Source organism: Rattus norvegicus, chromosome 4 (genome assembly GCF_021556685.1).
Source record: "Rattus norvegicus strain SHRSP/BbbUtx chromosome 4, alternate assembly SHRSP_T2T, whole genome shotgun sequence".
Taxonomy (NCBI): Eukaryota; Metazoa; Chordata; class Mammalia; order Rodentia; family Muridae; genus Rattus; species Rattus norvegicus.
Genome location: NC_141537.1, coordinates 137,769,380 through 137,789,302, shown reverse-complemented (window position 1 = coordinate 137,789,302; position 19,923 = coordinate 137,769,380). Strand labels below are relative to the sequence as shown.

At 38.8% G+C, this 19,923-nt stretch overlaps 1 long non-coding RNA gene across 3 annotated transcripts in view; it reads left to right on the top strand.

Annotated features, from left to right (window-relative positions):
- Positions 1-2,382: 2,382 nt before the first annotated feature.
- Positions 2,383-19,923, top strand: part of LOC147995006 (uncharacterized) — a 77,293-nt gene continuing 59,752 nt past the window's right edge. Inside the window, exons 1-4 of one of the 3 annotated variants that reach the window (XR_015686104.1) lie at positions 2,456-2,673; positions 3,820-3,938; positions 4,804-4,952; positions 10,473-10,564. This is a non-coding gene — a long non-coding RNA (uncharacterized LOC147995006). Of the gene's footprint in view, positions 2,674-3,819; positions 3,939-4,803; positions 4,953-10,472; positions 10,565-19,923 lie in introns of all 3 variants that reach the window. The other 2 variants (XR_015686105.1, XR_015686106.1) reach the window with 2 other exon arrangements.

The window sequence follows — 19,923 nt, the reverse complement described above, 5'->3', positions numbered from 1 at the left end:
GAAAATGTTAAGGCCAATATGAACTAAAATACATAATATTCATCTTGATTATTCAAGTTTTAAATGTAATATGAGCTTGGAACTGATGTGGACCTCAGAAGACAAAACAGAATGTAGTTGCAATGGCTAAGAGGTTCAGAATCTAGTAAGATCAGATGAATACAACGAAAACAATAGTACCAGAAAGATAGATGTCGCCATTGCTGAACAGTGAGAAGTTCTATGACGTCTTTTCAAAATGGTGACCCTTGAGTTCAATATGGAAAGAGAAATCACCGTCACTTAAAAAGAAAACGAAGAAGAGAAAGAGGAGGAAGAGGAGGAGGAGGAAGAAGATTTCCCAGTAGGCAAGAGTTTTTGCTGTGTATGAGGATCTGAGTACATGTGTAAAGAAGCCAGGTACAGCTATAAATGTCTACAAACCCAGCATTAGGGAATGAAGACAGGTTGATACACGTGAATACTGGAAAATCAGTGGACAGTCAGTGTATTCAATGGGAAACCATTTCTCAAGGCAGTAAAACCGAACTCAACAGAATGACACTGGCATCTCCCTCTGGTCTCAACATTCATGTGTACCAGTACACATGCTTGCATTACATACAGAGAAGACGCGAGTGCATGCACATATGCACGCGTGCGCGTGCACACACACACGATAAAAGAACCCACACTAATTAAAGGATTACAATAGACAAGATTATGCTACAACCCCTACAATATCCTTTATAGAAGCTAGACAGTGCTGATATCCCAAGAAGTAAATTGTGCTTCTAAATAGTGAAACACTGATTTTGGAAGTTAATATATATTATTAAACTAATAATAATACTAAAGATATTAAGGCCAACTTAGAAAATGTTAGAAGGGGTAAATTATATTTTTGTAATATACTGCCAAATAAAATTTAGTTAGATCAAAGGCAGGGAGATGTATTCTAAGAATAAAATTCTAACGAATAATAAAAATAACAATTTTACATATTTATAAGATAGTCAATAAATACTTCATACATTTATTGATTAAATCCTCACAGTCGTTTCTGATATAGTTACTGTTATTGACAATAAAGAAGTGAGAAAATTGAGTCCATATATTTAATGAATTACATGACTTTATAAAGTAGAACTTCTGCCTTTTTTCATGTGTGTATACATATTTGCCTGTATGTGGATGTGATGGCTTGAATATGCTTGGCCTGGGGAGTGGCACTATTTGGAGGTATGGCCTTGTTGGAGTAGGTATGTTGTTGATTTAAAGCCTCGTTAAAACTGCCTGGAAGTGAGTGTTCTGCTAGCAGCCTTCACATGAAGACCTAGAACTTTCAGCTCCTCCTGGATACTGCCATGCTCTCACTTTGATAATAATGTACTGAACCTCTAATCCTGTAATCCAGTCCCAATGAAATGTTGTCCTTTATAGACTAGTGTTGGTCACCGTGTCGGTTCATAGTAGTAAAACCCTAAGACAGTGGACATGCATGAATGTATGGGGGTGTGTTCACACATGCATAATGGAAATTTGGAAAGCTGATCTACATTATGCTTTCTCAGTGACTGTTTTCATCTGAGACATAGACTTCCACTAGTCTCGAGCTCTTCAAATAGATCAAGCTGTCTAAACAGAGAATCCCAGAGACTTCCTGTCTGTCTCCTGAGTACTAGGATTAGAGGTTTTAAATATGAATTCTGAGAGTGGAACTTGATACTCATGATTGTAGGACTAGCAATTTATTGACAGAGCTAGCCCCCAGCACCATATTTTTACTCTGTAAACATTGAGTTAGTCTCTTTTATACCACTATGATGAAGAACCTGAGAGAACCAAACAAATGAGAAAGATTCATTTGACTCTCAGTGCCTCAGTACTTTGCTGGACGGTTGTTAGCTGCATTGTTTTCTTATCTAGGGCTAGGAAGACACGTCTGTGGGAACAGATGACAGAAGAGAACTGATCATTTCATGGTGGCTGATGAAGCAAATAGAGAGATTAAGAGTCAGGGGTTCCAATGCTGTTACATGTGTTTGTTCCGTCATCCAGGTGAAAGGAAAATTATACAGATTTGAGGTTTAAAAATATGAAGTTAAAAGAATAAGTTTTAAATTCAGACTCAGGGCTAAACACCGTGAAAAGCAAGTCCAGGCAGCCCCGCCCTGCCGCTAGAACTAACAAGACCATAAAAGGAAAGGAATGCAGAACAGACCAGGAGTACCGGATCTGACTCACAGGCCACCTGGCAGGAAGAGATAAGCCCCCAGCCCCCGACATCCAGGACGCCCCAAACCTGCCAATGTGTGTAGCTATACCTTATTACCTCATCATGTGAAATAGCCAATCATATGTGAACATGTCTATGTGCCTCGTTTGAATCCACCAGTCCCCGTAACTATGCATCTGCTTCTGTATGCCTGCTTCTGCTTCCCCAATCCCTATAAAAGCCCCATGCTGGAGCTGCTGGGCGCACAAGTCCTCCGAAGAGACTGTGTTCCCGCAGGTACCTGTGTTTTCCAATAAACCCTCTTGCTGATTGCATCCGAGTGGACTCGGCTCGGTCATTGGGCGCTTGGGACTCCTCCTGAGGGAAAGGTCCTCTCCGGGGGGTCTTTCATTATGGGGGCTCGCCCCGGGATTTGGAGACCCTCCACCCAGAGATCACCTACCACCCACCAGGAGGTAAGCCGGCCGGTGTTTGTCTTGTCTGTTGTGTCTTGTCCTGTGAACGATCGATCAATAGGCTCAGATCTGGGGACTATCTGGGCGTGCCAGAGAAGGAGCTGAGGAGCTCGGACTTCTCCCCCGCAGCCCTGGAAGACGTTCCAAGGGTGGTTGGAGGAGAGGGAGATCCGGATCCGTGGCACCTCCGTCCGTTTTCGGAGGGATCCGCACCCTTGATGACTCCGTCTGAATTTTATTGGAGTAGAGGATCCAAGACCCTCGCTGACTCCGTCTGAATTTTTGGTTTCAGTTTGGTACCGAAGCCTCGCGGCGCATCTGTTTGTTACTTGTTTGACTGTTGGAATTGTTTGTCTTCTTTGTGACCTGACTGTGGTTTTCTGGACGTGTTGGTGTCTGTTAGTGTCTTTTTGACTTTTGTTTCGTGTTTGAATTTGGACTGACGACTGTGTTTAAAATCTTGGACTGACGACTGTGTTTGAAATCATGAAACTGTTTGCTTTGTTCGTCAAAGAGTTTTACTTGGTCCTGTTGGTGCTTAAGTTAAAAGTTGAAAATAATTTGCTTGAGAGAAATTGTTTTCTGCCAGGAGTTTTATCTTTCTCTCTTGAGCCTCCTCCCCAAGGAGAGATGCCCCAGGTTGGGGGGCAGAGAAGCCCCTAAAATAGTTTCAAAAAGAATCTACAACTGTGAAGAACTTTGTTTTGCCAGTCAGGATTAATGTTTTCTTTTCCATGGGCCTATAGCCCACTGAGACAGTTTGGTAAAGGGCTGCTACTAAAGTCCTGAAAGCCCCAGGTGAACTGGTTACAATTCTTTTGTCAGCTGCTTAGTATCTAGCACCCAGGTTCTAACCATCTCTCCATCCTTTTGTTATTAGTTCTTACTGGAAGCCTAGTGTCATTTGGAGGCTGGTTCTCTTGAGAGGCAAAGCCACCAAGCTGACACTGAAGGGAGGTACTCCTTAAGGGAAAATCTAAGTCCAGAGAGACAGCCGGTAACAGATAGGCTGCCTTTTTTGGCCTTTTTTGTCCAAGAAAGCCTCCTGGTTTAGCTGTGTGACTAAATGCTGTTTGCCCCCTTCAGTGGACCTCTATTCTCAAGATTCTCTTGTTTTCTCACCATCCCATTTGAGATGCTTGTTAGTAACTGTTACAGGTCTTCTTTACCACCGAGGAAAGACAGAATCCTACTAGAGGCCAGAAAGAATGTTCCAGACATGGGTGGAAGGCCCTCACTCCTGACTGACTTCAATACGCCTGAAGGTAGGGAGTGCTCCGGGTCTGCCCCCAGGCTCCAAGGGTGGGTCTCCTAGGGGCTGGAAAATGCCCCACCAATCTGGCTAAGATAAGGAAAGGGTATGAAGAGAAAGTTACAGAAATTTGAAGGGTTAAGCTAAGTTGCTGAGAGTTAGAATAAGTTACAGAGAAAGTAAGGTTAAACAAAGAGAAAGAGAAAAGAAGGTAAAAAGAGCAGGAAGCTAGGGAAGAAAAGAGACTAAAAGAAGAGGAAGCTAGAGAGCTAAAGAGAGATAAAAGACAAGAGAGGAACATATACTGGCCACAGTAGTTAGGGAACCTAGGGAGACAGTACCTGGCAACAGAAGAGAATTCCTGAGGGAAAGGTCCTCTCCGGGGGTCTTTCACAGGAAGGTCCCTGAGCCTGAGAGGAGGTTGTAGAAGTTGAATTTGAATAAGTTTAAGAACATAGGTATTCCAAAGTGGACTTAAAAGACCTTACTACTATTACAAGTGTGTATTTATTACTAACTTTGAAACCACAGTTCAGGTATTGCTATGCAATATAAGTCCTGAACCACAATGTTCCACAGTTATAGAAATAAATTTCCCAAACTATGTTTTCAGTTGCAATGGACATAAAAACACCTAATTGTTCCTTTTGGTTCTGTTTTTTACCTCATCTGTATTGGTTAGGTTTGGTACTTTGATTTCAGTAAAGTATAAAAATTAGAAATTAAACCATATTCTAAGAAGAAATTTGAATTATCGAGTCACAATTTGTATAGGGTTTCCATGTGAAAAAGATACTGAGATATTGTGATTCTTGTTGTTATTGTTGGCTCACTGAGAAACCATAGCTTTGCATAACTCAGATTTGTTGGTTCCGCAGTGAAAAGTACAGAAAGTAATGTCTTTTAAACTAAGAAAGATATCGAACTATATAAAAAGTGTTGAAGATGGCATTCGGTCTTATTTTTGGGTAATATAAAAACAACTTTCTGGAGTGAAAAAATGTTTACTGCTTTCTGTGAGCCCATGGTAAGTGTTAATCCCTTACTGCTCTAGTCTTATGGGATCCAATGCCTCCTGTGTACACACCCTATGATGCGTGAACATGTGTGTGTGTGTGTGTGTGTGTGTGTGTGTGTATACATATATATATATATATGAACACATGCTGGAAGGTAAAATAGATATGTAAAAATAAATAAAAGATCATTAGGTAGGTTTTACTAAATTTTAAGTATTTATTATGTAACAGCATGACTCACCTATCCATATGTAAACAGAAATGTAGCAAAGCACATCTGAATTCAGTCGAGACACACACTATATATCTACATATAAATTTATATATTAAGGAATAGTAAATTTAAAACAATTTATATACAAAATTATGTTTTTCCTGGTATCTAATAATGGTCGAGTTTGTATAATACTTGGGTATAATCTTACAATAATTTGGAGAAAATGAACCAGTATTAGAATTTATAAATCAAAGCATTACTCAGGGTCAGCAGTAATAAATTGAAGATGTTTTCTGGTCAGAGGTAATATATTCTTATGAGTTCAACTTAATGGTGAGTGTCTCTAGGCGGATATCCAAAGATGTCATAGACCCAAAGAGCAGAAATACAGGGGACCTCACTAAGAGAACTAGGGGCCCACAGGGAATGATCTACTCCAAATCCAACATCTCCTGCAACAATGTGGCTCTCGATTCCCATCCCTTGTAACCATAGGATGATAGGGAAGACACAAAAGGTAGGAGCTCTTGAATCAGCCACTTGAGAGTGATATCTGTGCCATCCCTGATTTGTTATCTTCCCAGGATCGTCCCTTTGAAACTTCATCAGCTTCCTTGTTTCTCACTTTGGTTAGTAACAGAGGCGCTTCCTTGATAGTGCTGTTTTGGGCATTAAATGAGAAGCATCATTAAACTTACTCCATGGCCTCTTCCACATCAGGACCTTGTGAAGCATGTGGAATGTGAGCAAATGTGGTAGAGAGTGTGCTAAACCAAATCAGTAATTCGGGAATCTCAAATGTACTTCTACTTATTATTTGGTATGATAATAAAATTAACAAGCATTTTCCTTGGAAACATTAAAAAATAGACAAGCCAAACTTAACAAATAGTTTAAAATTTTATTAAAATTGAAAAAAGAGTCAAATGAGTAAACTGTGGCTTAAACACCTACCTACGTTTCATTATTTATTTTATAAACCGTGTTTTGCTTGAACTAGGGCCAGGATTAGGGTGAGAGACAAGAGAATGGCCTGTGAACTACTGGGACCTCTCTTCATACAAACATTATTGATAGTGTCTTTCCCACTCTATTTTGTGGAACAGGTTAAGATGATTGGTATTAAATCTTCCTTGAAGATTAAATAGAATTAACCAGTGAATCCATCCTGTCCTGTTCTTTTCCTTGAGGGAGATCATTGGTAGCATCAATGTCATTATTTGAAATGGGCCCAAGTTATATGGTTTTGATTCTCTCATATACATTCTGAAACTTACCCACTTCTAATGTTCTGAATTTCACTGAAGTCAGTTGTAATAGCATCCTTATTGTTTCTAATTTTATTAATTTGTGTCCCCGCCAGCGGGCACCCAGTTATTCAGGGTCCCGAAGGGGCACTACCCTTGGGCCTAAATGGGGGGTGAGAGAAGAAGGAGACCAAGCAAGATTCTGTTGTCAAGGTCTCGTTTATTGGGATGAACATTAGAGCTTTTAAGGCTTTCAGGTAGGGGGAGTGACTTTTGTGAAACATGAAGGAGGAGATGAGGGTATAGGCAGTGATAGCTGGAGGCAAAGAAGTCAGGCGATGAAGTCTGGTGGTGGAGACACTGGGTGTTGACTGAGGAGATAACTGATATCTGCTGGAGCTGAGGCATCCCTTGAATGTTATCTTCCTGTGCCGTAAATTCATGGGAGAGGCCTCTGTCCAACAATCTTAAGACTTATGGCAGTCATCTTAGGGGTGAATATCTGTGGCCAAACAGCCCAGAGTCACCTAGCCACTTTGAGCCATGCAGTCAAAAAGTGGCTATGCCCAAATCCAATATGGCTCACTACAAATTTGAATCATCTTTCTCTTTCTATTAGATTGACTATGAGTCTGTCAGTCTTACTAACTTGCTCAAAGAACCAACACTTCGGTTGGTTCTGTGTATCATTACATCTCCTGAGTTTGAAATTAGCTGCTTATTGGTTTCAAAAGCCTTGTGGCAGGGGTTGAGGATTTAGCTCAGTGGTAGAGCACTTGCCTAGCAAGTGCAAGGCCCTGGGTTTGGTCCCCAGCTCCGAAAAAAAAAAAAGAATAAAAAAAAATAAAAAAATAAAAGCCTTATGGCACATGTCTGGGTTATTTACTTGATATGTCTCAGAATTGTTTCTTTAAATGTGAGTGTTTGTCACTATAAACTTTCCTCTTAGAATTGCACTGGCCATATTCTGGGGGTTCTCATCGTTTTTATTTTTATTTGACTCTAGGAATAATTTTCTCACCATTATTCATTTGATAACAAAAGATAAAGACATGAAAAACAGAAAACTCCAGATAAGGGACTGGAGAGGTGACTCAGAGGTTAATAACATTTACTGCTCTTCCAGAGGTCCTGAGTTCAATTCCCAGCAACCACATGGTCGCTTATAACCATCTATAATGAGATCTGGCCTGACTAAAGCTGCATATATAATAAATAAATAAATCTAAGAAAAGAACCCTCCAGATCAATTTCTTTGATAGCATAATTGTAAAATATTATAACCAAAACCAAAATTTAGGATAATATGACTGAGTGGGTTCCATCCTAGAAATGCAAGTTTAGTTCAAAATATTTAAATCAGGAAAATTAAGATTGGAAACCAGAAATCCATCTCTACTGATGGCCAAAAAGGAACTTGGCAAAGTTCAATGTTGCTTTGCTAAAACAGCCCTGATGACAGGATGATTAGATAAACCACATCTCCAAATAACAAAGGTTGTGTGCAGCGGACCTATGGCCAGTATCTCATTAAATGAAGTCAATCTGAAAGCACTACAATCAGGGTGCCTGGACTCCTCTATCTTTCTTGATAAAGTGCTACCAGTCTGCAATCCGCTATGGCAATCAGATGAGGAAAAGACATAAAAGGGATAAAAATAAGAAAATAAGTAGTCAAATTTTCCCTTCGTAGATGACATGATTCAGAACTTAAAAGAATCTACAGAATCGACTAGAGAACTCTTAGATCTAGTAATCACAGTTAAGTTGCAGGCATTAAAATCAATACATATAAAATAGCTTTCACAGATATCAACAATGTTGTCTCAGAGAAGGAAAAGTTTCCCCCACAAGTAACATACTTAGTGATGCATCTGACCATAAATAATAAAATACAGTGAATACTTCCAAATATTGAGAGCGCAAATCCAAGTAGATACCAAGTGACAGAAAGAATTTCTAAGCCCCTGGATTTGCAGAATTCATATTTTGAAAATGGCTCTACCACCAAAACTAATATACAGATTTAATAAAATACCTATCCAAAAGCCCCATGTGATATTTTACAGTTCTAGGACAAAATAGCCAAAGAATGTATATGGAACCACCATTAGCCGGAGCAACCCTAAGGAGCAGGATGACAGCTGGGGAATATCACCAAACTCTTATTCCGTTACAGAGTGATAGCGGTATGACAGCGTAGAATTAACATAAAAAGAAAAAGACAAATGAAGCAGAATGAGACCTATGAATTAATCGTCAAAGCAATGGCCAATTAATTTTTAAGATGATGCAAACCATGAAGTAGAACAAGAAACATCTCTTCTTTTAAAGAGTATTTCATATCCATGCTTTTATAATTTCATACATATTTGTAATTTACCTGTATCATATCTACTCTCAGCAACTTCTTGCATCCTCCCTGTATGTCCACCAGTGTTTACCTCTCCTTTTGATCAATTTCTGTAGCCTGTATGCATAGAAGGAACTTTATAGCCCTACTTCCTTTAGATATTCTACTCTTTGCCACTCTTTCAACATGGTCTCTGAACCTTACGAGTGAGCAGCAACTGATATAAATGTCACACTCAGAGTTGATCTCTCAATAGTCAACTTATTCTCAGGACTTGACCAGTTATGAGTTTTAATTTTGCTTCCCATTGCCACAAGAAGACCCTCTAACCAAGATAGATGGAAGCATTAATGTACGAGTGCAAACACAAATATTTCGAATGCAGCTTGTTTTACTGTCTCTATATGCTTCTCCAGCCATATGCTTTTGACCACATTTACAGTGCCAAGTATAAGTTACCTCCTGTGGAGCAAGCCTCAAATTCAGTCGGAAAGCATTTTGTTAGCCCTGTAGTAGTTGTACCACTGTGGCCACCTTCTATGTGGCAAGCAAGGAGCTTGTTTGGAAAGCCTCTTGTTACCTAGTAGTCTGCATACTATCTTCATATACCATGACAGCTCCAGAGCTTCTATGTCAGTTCCAACTGACTTTCTGTATGTCCTGACACCTAAATGTGGTTTGTCTTTACAATAGGGTTTAATCATCTGGCTATGGGAGACCATAAAGAACAGGGAAAAGCCTTACTACTTTGGGAGCTCTTGGGGCCTCCTTGATGAATAATTCCCTGTGAATTTTTCACAGAGAAGTATCTCACGCCTAAAACTTGGATTTTTATTTAATAACCCATGTCTTCTGGAACAAGTATTTTCTGCCCTTGCAAAGTACCTCTATCCAAATCTCTTATTTTTATTTATGTTTTAATATCTTAATTGAAATAGTATTACAGAGCTTCTCCTTCTTTTCCTCCCTCCAGCCCCTCCCAGCTAAACCCTCCCTTGAACCTGTCCTGTGCCTTCTCCCACTTTCAAGGTGAAAGCCTTTTTTTACTTTGATTGCATGCATATGCATATATGAATATATATAAATGTTCATATGTAGATATTTGAGAAGTCCGTTTTTGTTTTTATGTATGTATGGTTTCAAGGCCTTCTAGTCTGCCTAGGACACCCAGTGGGTGGTTCATCCCTGGGAGAGACTAATGCTCCTTTTTCCAGCTGCTAATCTTTACTTCTTTGTCTATGGGTGGACCCGACGGAATTTCCCTCCTGAACATTGACAGGTACATTTATATTACTATTATTCATCTTTGTTTTTATGACTATGAGGCTTCCAAGGAAGCAAATCATCTAAGCAATCTTACCTAACTGCAATACCCATGAATCACATGGCAAGATAGACAGAAAAGTGCAAGAAGCACCATCCGCGTGCCAGTGGTAGCCAGCAGCCATTCAGTCGGGCTCAAGGCCCGCTCAGAAGGAAGGAAATCACCTCTGGTACTGGGAATCTAATCTTTCAGGTACTCATGAGGTCATGGACCTTAGAAAAGAATATACTACCACCAATTTATTAGACCAGCTTGATTCTGTATTGCATCATTCTAAAGATAGTCTCTTCAATTAAATAGATATCAGATTATAAATATCTGGTTTGATTATCTGGATATCAAACTGGAGATGAATTAAACTAGAAATATATTTTTCACCTTGCACAGATCAATTTAAAATGGATCCAATATCTTAATTCAAAACTTGAAATGCTGAAATTACTGGAAGAAAGCACAGGAGTAGTCTTTAAGACATTGGGGTAAGTAAGCACATTCTCAACAGAATACCAATTGCACAGGAACTTGCCCAAGTAGCAACAGATGGGACTGCATAAAATTTCTGCACTACAAAATAAATGATCAGCAAGGCAAGCAGACAGCCCTAAAAGGTAGCAAAACTTTACCAGCTTGGGGGGTGGTGGTTAAGATTCATAATTTACAAACAACTCCATAAATTAAACTTTAAGGAGACAACCCGGCTGCTGATCAACAAGTAGGCTAATGAAACGAAGAGTTTCTGAATGAACACAAATATATAATAACTAATGTAAGGACGCAACATCTCTAGTCTTAAAGGGAATGGCGATTAAAACTACTTTGAGACACCATCTCGACTCATTAGAGAGCTACCACTAAGAAATATGACAGAAAATGTTGGAGAGAACGTGGGGAAAAGAGGAGCTCCTTCACATTTGGTGGGAGTAAAAACTGGTATAGCCACTATGCAAGTAGACTTGGAGGTTCCTCAAAAAATTGAAAATACGACTGCCGGTTCTTTGGCACATGTTTTCCATTCTTGGGAGTCTAACCAGAGGACTCCATGTCTTCCCATGGAGATATTTGCACACCCATATTCACAGCTGCTATTTTCCTACAGAAAGGAAATATAACCACTTTTCATGTCCACCAAGAGACAAATAAATATTGCAAATGCAGTACATTTATAAAACGAAATATCATTCATCTGCAAAGAACAATGAAATCACGAAAATTACTAAACAATGGGAGTGCCCATACTTAGAACACAAAACCTGCACATTCTCCCTCATACATAGATCATGAACTTTAATGTATATGAAAGAACTATAGCTGTGGGTGTACTCTAACATTTACAAAGAAGTTGAAGAAAGATAGAATGCAGCAATGAGGACACATGAGCAGTGAGAGAGAATATAAGGTTTATTCTCTTTCTTGTTTCAACACTGTCATATGAACAGTTTTATGATGGATAAGTGAGTAAAAAATCCAGCTAATAGCAAAAGTTTAAAGTCCTAAACAAAGTTTCATGACTGCTGAGTAGCCCTTCTAATTATATAGACATTCACTGACATAGATATTACAGAATTTTGGGCTGGGCTAATGTTTGTGTCTATGGCCCTTTTATAAAGCCATGTTCTATTTTAATTTGAGAGTTCATTACAGTAAAAGCTTATTTAAAAATAAGATAAAATTTCTATGAGGGCCGTCATAGACTTTTCACTAAAATTTTTATTTCATTTAATTAAATATCTTGTTTTAATTATGGAAGATTTCGGAATGCCATTGCATTTTGAGCCTGAGGTAAGGCCTTACCTGCCTCACCCTGGCTCTGTTCCTGTAATATTCATTGTGAATAAACAAGCCTGTAGCATTTCACTAACCAGCCTGGTCACAGATTTTTATTTTCTTCCTCAACTATCCAGAGCTATGATGTGGCAAAAGACACTCAGAGAAATAGTAATCTCTAAATGACCCAGCCCTTATCTCTTTGCCTTCAGCATAAGGGCTCCCGGTTCCAGCGAGAAGGCAATAAGAGTCCAATAAAATAAAACTGGGATGGGAGTAGATTTTAAGCTCCATCAGTTATACTCTGAAATATTTCCATAATTACTCTGGCAGCCACGGCAGAGTCCATTGCAATTGGAAGCCCGAGCGTGGTGCAGATGGTCTTGTACTGATCTGGGACTCAGTTCCAAGCTTTTTACAAACAGAGTTCAGAGCTTGGTCTTGACTAATCATGTAAGGGTCCAGGGTGAAGCTAATTCTAAGTGAATTAGGAGGCAATGGCTTTGCTGATCACTTAGGACCTCATAGCATTAAGACTCATTCACATGACTCTGTAGAAACACCCAGCAGAATGTAAGGGCAGGAAGCAGTTCTCAGCATACCTTTTCCATGTCTCAATCTCTATAGCGATGACTCTCATCATTCAAGCACAATGTCTCCATAAGGCAAACATCCTTATCTCACAGGATGTGTTCCCAGTTTCTTCTATTTTACTCTTCTTTCTCTGAAGATCTCAGTTGTAAGTTCTGAGCATACTTTGATACCTATGCTCCCAAAGCAAGAATCTAACATTTCTCAAATATAAACTATTACCACGTGGCATCTGAGTATCTCATAATACCTTAGTGGGAACTGGATACAGCATCTAACTTTACAGATTAAAAAAATGTTGGTTTCTTAAGCTATTCACACACGATATACAATTCACACATCAATTTTTAAAAATCATCTTAGGTCAGAAATTATACTTCATAACTGAAAATATAATACTACTAACAGCTAATATCTGGGAAGCTGGCACAACTCTGATTATGACATATCCATGAACTCATTATTACTAACAATGCAAGTGACATTGTTATGACCCCAGGCTTAGAGCACAGGAAATTGCCTGATTGAGAGGAAAGTGGAAGGATAATCAAGTTTATTGCTTCACTGAAATGATTTTACTTTGGTGTCATTTTCCCATCATAACATGTGACTTCTCATTCTGACAGTCTCTGAGTCTCAGTGTACCTTGTAAAGGAACCAGAGTCCTTAGAACATATACATATATGGATGCAAATTTTGCCTGCATTAGTTTTCATTTTGACCCTCTATTTCTATAATAATCACTGTTGGATGAAGACATCAAGAATTATGTTTTTTTTCTGAATACTTTCTGCATTAATTGGACTCCAGAAATAAAAGATTCCTTCAATCCTGTATGCCTCTCTCCGTACTAATGATATTGAGACAATATCGATAGTCCAGGTTAGTCAATTCTAAATTAACCTAAGTTTCTTTTTAAAAATATGGATATGAATGCACATATATGTGGATATATGTGGGTGAGTATGTGTGTACATATACACTGATGTATTTTGAAATTAGCTTACTAGTTAGTAGGTTTCTTTTTTTTTAAACATTTTATTTATTTATTATATATTATGATTACACTGTCGCTATCTTCAGACACACCAGAAGAGGGCATCAGACTCATTTCAGATGGTTGTGAGCCACCATGTGGTTGCTGGGATTTGAACTCAGGACCTTGGGAAGAGCAGTCGGTGCTCTTAACCACTGAGCCATCTCTCCAGCCCTAGTTAGTAGGTTTCTATTAAGTTTTTTCATAGATTCTTAATTTTACTCAACCCACCTTCTCCCTTTCCGTAGCCCTCACACCTATTTACTCTTTTAATTCTCAGCATTTTCCTCACTTTTCTCATTTTCCATGTGCTCTACTATCTCTATACCTTTCCTAAGTTGGGTTGTAAGACAGTCCACTTCTATATGGCATTGCATGCCTCCTTCATTTGGGTTTAGCTCTTACTTTCACAACCTGGTTTTACTTGTAGTCCAACACCCTTCCATGTTTGAGCCTTTCCATCTCCAGCATTTTACCTTATTTATCCATAATCTGTGATTCTCCACTCCTTAATATGTCTCCTCCTTCCCTAGAATAAGCCTCTTTCTTCACAAAACAATGATTTGTAAGTAGGACTCAATAAGAGAGAGAGAGAGAGAGAGAGAGAGAGAGAGAGAGAGAGAGAGAGAGAACACAGCATTTGTCTTTCTAAACCTGAGTTTCCTCTACCCAATCTAATTTGTTTCCATTTCCATCCTTTTACCCATAAGTTCTATTATTGTTTCTTTTATAATTGAGTAATATTCTATTGTATAAGGATACCACTTTTTTTATCAGTTTCTTTATGGATGGATATTTAGGTTGGTTACATTTCTCATTTGTTTTTAACAGAGATGCCATGAACATGGCCACAGAGATGTCTCTATTGTAGGGTATGCGCCCCAAAATAGAACATATGGGACACATGCATATCCATTTTTAGTTTGTGGAGAAACCTTCAGACTGATTTCTCAAATGGATGGAAAATACTTTATATTCCCCATAAACTGTCTCCCCCAAAAAGAGTTCAGATAGAATTATCCTCTAAGTAGATAATATTCCTTCCAGAAGACACTGGTTATTAAATAAAAACCTTAGTACAAGGTACTGAATACCTGTCTACAACTTACTGGTTAAAAACTCCACGATGCAGGCTATTACCGTTGCCCTTCCTCACCCACCATGACTATATGGAAAGGTGCTATTGCTTAAGACACTGCGATTTTGCCTACATAACATAAGGAAGTCATTCTCCAACTAACTCTAAACTTCTATCCTATTGGCTAACTTTCAGAGTATAGAAGGTCCTATTCAGACTGCTGGGTGAGAAAAGAGAGCAATAGTTTTATCTAACTTAGAATCTCATGATGCAGTAATGTCCTCTCAGGTAAGATGTGCCTCCTGGTAAAATTGTGACACGATCATTATTAGATACCAAATTGATTTCTGGAGACTTTTAAGACTTACTACACTAGGGGAATTTTCATGTATGACATTTCAGCCCTGCTAAAAATCCCATGACTGGAGAGATTAAAGGCCCTATGTAGCATTTGATGTTCGTATTTCGTTAAATGGTCATGCTGTCAAATTTCCTTCTAAATATTGATGTTTATACCCATAGACCTTGGATAAGAAGCCCCCTTATTGAGTGGGCAGAAGTCCATGGAGAAATGGACACCTAGCAAGAATTGTGGAGAATAAGAAAGTCAGTCCTCAACTTTAAATGGAAAATCTATATTACCCCCAACATGACCCAGGCTAACAAAAATCACCGAAGAGGCTGAAGTGTCTCTGAGCTGGAGGAAGGGAGCTGTAAAATGTTATCTCTGAACATAAAACGGCTATCAGTGCCATCAACTCACAGCCCCTGTGGTTAGCTACACAAGACATACACAATTCATGTGAGCTAAAATCTCAGGATAGATGGTGTTGATTGTCTTTAGATGGCAAACCTTACTGAGGAGGTATTAACAGTAGGTAGTTTCAGGAAGAGAAACATTGTTCTTTGTAAAGATGTAGCCATTGAAAATATCCCCATACAGACAGCACCAATTATACTTAGTGTAGTTGGTGAAATAGAGGAGCAATGAGGGGTGACTATTTAAAACCTATTTCATAATCTACATGCCTATATTAAATAGTATAAAATAAAGATAATGTTTTTTAAAAGAGTTTCACCCACAGTTTCAACAAGAAAAGTTTCAGTTTCTAGCTACATAGCAAGGAGTAAGATAAATAAACTATTTTGGATCAAGCATTAGGACAAGGATCCAGGAAGTGAGAGATCATTTTCTGTAGTAACAGTTAATAATGGCAAAAGCTACAGCAGCCCAGAAACATTCTTTGGCATTAAAAATAATTCTACATCATTCTGGCCTTTCACCAAACAGGAAAGAAAAAAGAGGGTGGATTTAGAGAAAAAAATCCCCTCTGTGCAGCTTGGTCTTGATTTATCATATAAGAGTACAGGATGAAGCAAATTCTAAGTGAATTAGGAGGCAACGTTTTGTCGACCATTTAGGACCTTATAGCAGTAAGATTCATTCATAGGAATCTGTAGAAACACCTAGCAGAATGTGAGAGCCACATACTTTGACAGCCTTGGGAGCTATTGGTTAAAGCTAGTGTCTCTAAACATAATTGTAGATCCCAATCATTTGGAAGATTTTCTGATAGCATGAGCAACTAGGCCACACCCCACATGTTGATTTAGTGAGAGAAGATAGAGGAGGTATCCTATACATCCACCCTCCATGAAAGAGAATGGAGGTGGTGGTGGTGGTTGTAGTGATTTTGGTGATGATGGTGGCAGTGGCGGTGGCGATGGTATTGGTGGTGGCAGTGGTGGTGGTAATGGAGGTGGTAGAAGTTGTTGTGGTGATAGGCATGGTGGTGGAAGTGGTAGTGATTGGTGGTGGTATACACAGAAGGGTGTTCTGGGTAGCGACTGAAAGTATATGCAAGGGCTGTGAAATCTGAATTCTCAGGCCCTCAAGCACTACTTAGCTCCATGAGTGATTGCAGGCAAGACACATAAGTCCTTTTGATCTCATTCTTGCTCTATCTCCAAAATCAAATAATATTACTAGATCCTTTCCTTGGGCTGTACGGAGGCTTAAGTGACATGGCAGCAACAAAAAGTTCCTTGTCAAAAGAAAGGGCTATGTCAATGTTTACTGAAATTGTTAGAAAATATAACGAGAATTTCATTATTAATATGCTAGTACATGTAATGATGTCCAAATATGTGAGTGGGGACTAGAGGAGATTACTTCAAAATATGCAGAAAGACATAAATCACTGAGTCATGCCTGAGTTTTTTTTAATCACTATGCAGTAGTTAGTGCTATGTCAGAGATCTACTGAGTGGAAAAACACTGACAAAAAAAGAGAACCAATGGAAGAGTTTATACTGTGGTGACCAAGATTGCCACAGGAGAAGACAAATCTGAGATGAACAGACAAGCTGGATTTCTCTTCCCTCCCTGTTCTGCACCAAAAGAAGAGAGAAGTGAATGAAAAGGCAGACACTGGAGTGCACAAAGGAAGTCTGCATGTGGGAGTACAACAAACAATGCTGTAGCAATCAGTGGTAGAGTAGGCCTACAATTCCAGTGGTTGGGAGGCTGAGGCAGGTGGATTAGAGTTGGATGTGAGTGTGCGATAGATGACTAGACCTCTTTTTATTTTCTTTCTAACTCCCATATAGGAACTCTACAGAAAATCTGAATAGGGCACCTACTATGTGTGCATGATGGCAGTTAACCTACCTTGGTTTCAGAAGATTGACAGTTTGTGATTTCTTTTGAAGTGCCCTGTGTTTCGGATCACCTTAGTATTGTCTCCTTGAAAAACAGTGAGCTTTTTTATTTTTTTGCAGCATTAATATTAAATCCAATATTCCAGAAGATTCCCAGGCAACATGACTGAACAGAGGTACTTTGTGCAGGACCCTATTATAAATAAGAACAAGATTGCAAAAGAAAGCTGTATTTTGAGGGGAATCATTGAGGAAAGACTCTGGAAAACCAATGAATTGCCCAGAACTCTCAACAAAACAAAAATAATAAAGAGAACCGACAAAAAATCAAATAAACAAAACTTCAGCAACAACCCTAGCTCTTTGGCCATGGATAGGGCAAGGCATTTCAAACCGCCAGAAAAAAAAAAGTAAGGGAAAAATGCAAACAACTGAGTTCATAGTAGCTGACCACTAACTGTGGACTGCACACACCTTACATCAGTGTGGAGAACTTCTAATTGAACACTGATTGTTTCGCTTAAAGAAAAAGAAAAAGCACTTTGATTGGGCATCCCTTTATGTGTAGAATCTTAGTTGCAATGTATAGCCATTGCCTCAGGGGACAGCACCTGGACCCTGGTACGTACAGAAGCCTTGAGCCAGTGTGTGAATCACTGGACAAAGGACAGCTTCCTGAACTTCAGCCTTAGGAACTGCACCTGCCAGAACTAGCAGCTCCTGTCCCATCCGTGCTTTCTTCATGGGGCCTAGAGGAGATCTCCTCTTAAGCTCACACCCTTGAAACTGCAGTTGTTGGTACAAAGTGCCAACTTCCACTTTTTGAGGATATCTGTAGCTAAGAAAGATACTCACTGCATGAGACATACCAAATAATGTATGGTTTCTAGTGGTCTCAAGCCCCAGTCCCACCTACAGTCAGTTTATGGGAAAGAAATGCTTCTAATTAAACACACAGCCTCGAGACTGTGATTACTGGGGCCAAAATACTAGCATCAATCGTAACTGTCACTTGGGGAATCCTCCAAAAAATATTCTGTAAATCCAGTGTAAACCTGATAGCAAAAACCCAACAAGATGAGAACCCAACAAGAAACTTAATGGCTAATATCCATTACGAATACTTAAACTACTAATACTAGCTATCTTAATTCAACAGCATATTATAAAAAGTTTGTATCACAACTTGGGATTAATATTCAGAAAATATCAGGAACTCAAAAAGTTAAATACCAGATAAATACATTATCCAGATATGAAGGAGATAAAAAAAAACCTAAATAAACACGTTTAGGATGCCCTACTGTCTTAGAAGCTAGGAAGAAAATGGAATTGGAACCATGGTGAGATAACTTCTCACTACAATTAGAATTGCTGTCACCAGAAAGACAAAGAAACTCATTGACACTTGTATGAAATGTGGACAAGATAGAATCTGAATGCAGTGGTGGTTTGAATAAAAACTGACATAGACATGGAAATCCTTGAAAATTCTAAAAACTTGACTGAGCCATGATCTTTTATGCAGCAAGTCCACTACAGTGTGTCTATCTGAAAGAAATAAAAGGATCATTCCCAAAGGTAACTGTACACCCAAGCTGGATAGGAGTCACCACATTATAGTCACCGAGGGACATCTAGTCTAGTTTTCTGTAACACAGATGAGTAGCTATCCATCATGTTTTCTGTAATGTATTTCAAAATTTTTGAAAGCGTTTGTATTTCTCAGTTTTTAAGATGGTTCTTGGCTGAAAATAGAAATACATATTACTGCATTGTGACTGTTATATATTTCATAAATATATTGAACAACCACAATTTACCCTCTTAAAGACAGTCATATATTATGTGCCTCAACAATAAAGAAAAAACCTTTTTTCAGAGTGAGTGACTGAAGCCAGAGTTTTGGACAAGCTGCTTAAGTATATCACTTCTGAACTGCAAACCCATTTTTGGAGAAGCAAAACTTGCTAAAGGGGTCATAATATTTTTACCAACTCAAACAATTCAGAAAATTTTCTAGTAGAAATTCCGTGATACCAAAATGCAATTATAATCAAATTTGGTTTGAGAAGGGGAAGACTTAGCGATTCCTCATTATGACCAGAGAGGAGGCAAGAGTGCAGGGAAGATTGAAAGAAGTAGAAGAAGGGAGTGGGTGGAAGAGGGTGGAGAAGGAGCAAGAAGAGAAAAAGGAGGGGAGGGAGGAAGAGGAAGAAAAGCAGGAAGAAGAGCTCAGAGAAACAGCAGCATGTACGGCTCACAAATGTTCTAAACAAACAAGAAATAGATGGACTTACTAACTGCTGAAAATGTTTTCAGAAACATAAACTCGAGTATTGTCAGCTAAATATGTTCTGTGGCCTCACTGACCTTTCCATAAAAATATTAAAGAATTGTGTTACAAGCAAATTATTAAAGTGGGGCAACTAGTGTACACTGTAGCAATAACATTTTAAGCACCTCTCATAAATAAAACAACAGTTCAGATTTTAATTAGAAAAGGTTAATACCAAATATGTTGCAAAGAAAAGCATTTTTTCAGTTATTTTTTTAAGAAGGGAGAAGGTACAAAAGTGTTAGCATTGAAGAGTCTGTTTTAACCCATGGTATCAGCCTTTCTTATTTCCCATGAAGGATACCCACACTTTTCTGTTTACTTCAGCCTCCAAATGAAGTCACTTCCACCTAATTACTTTTAGAAGTGT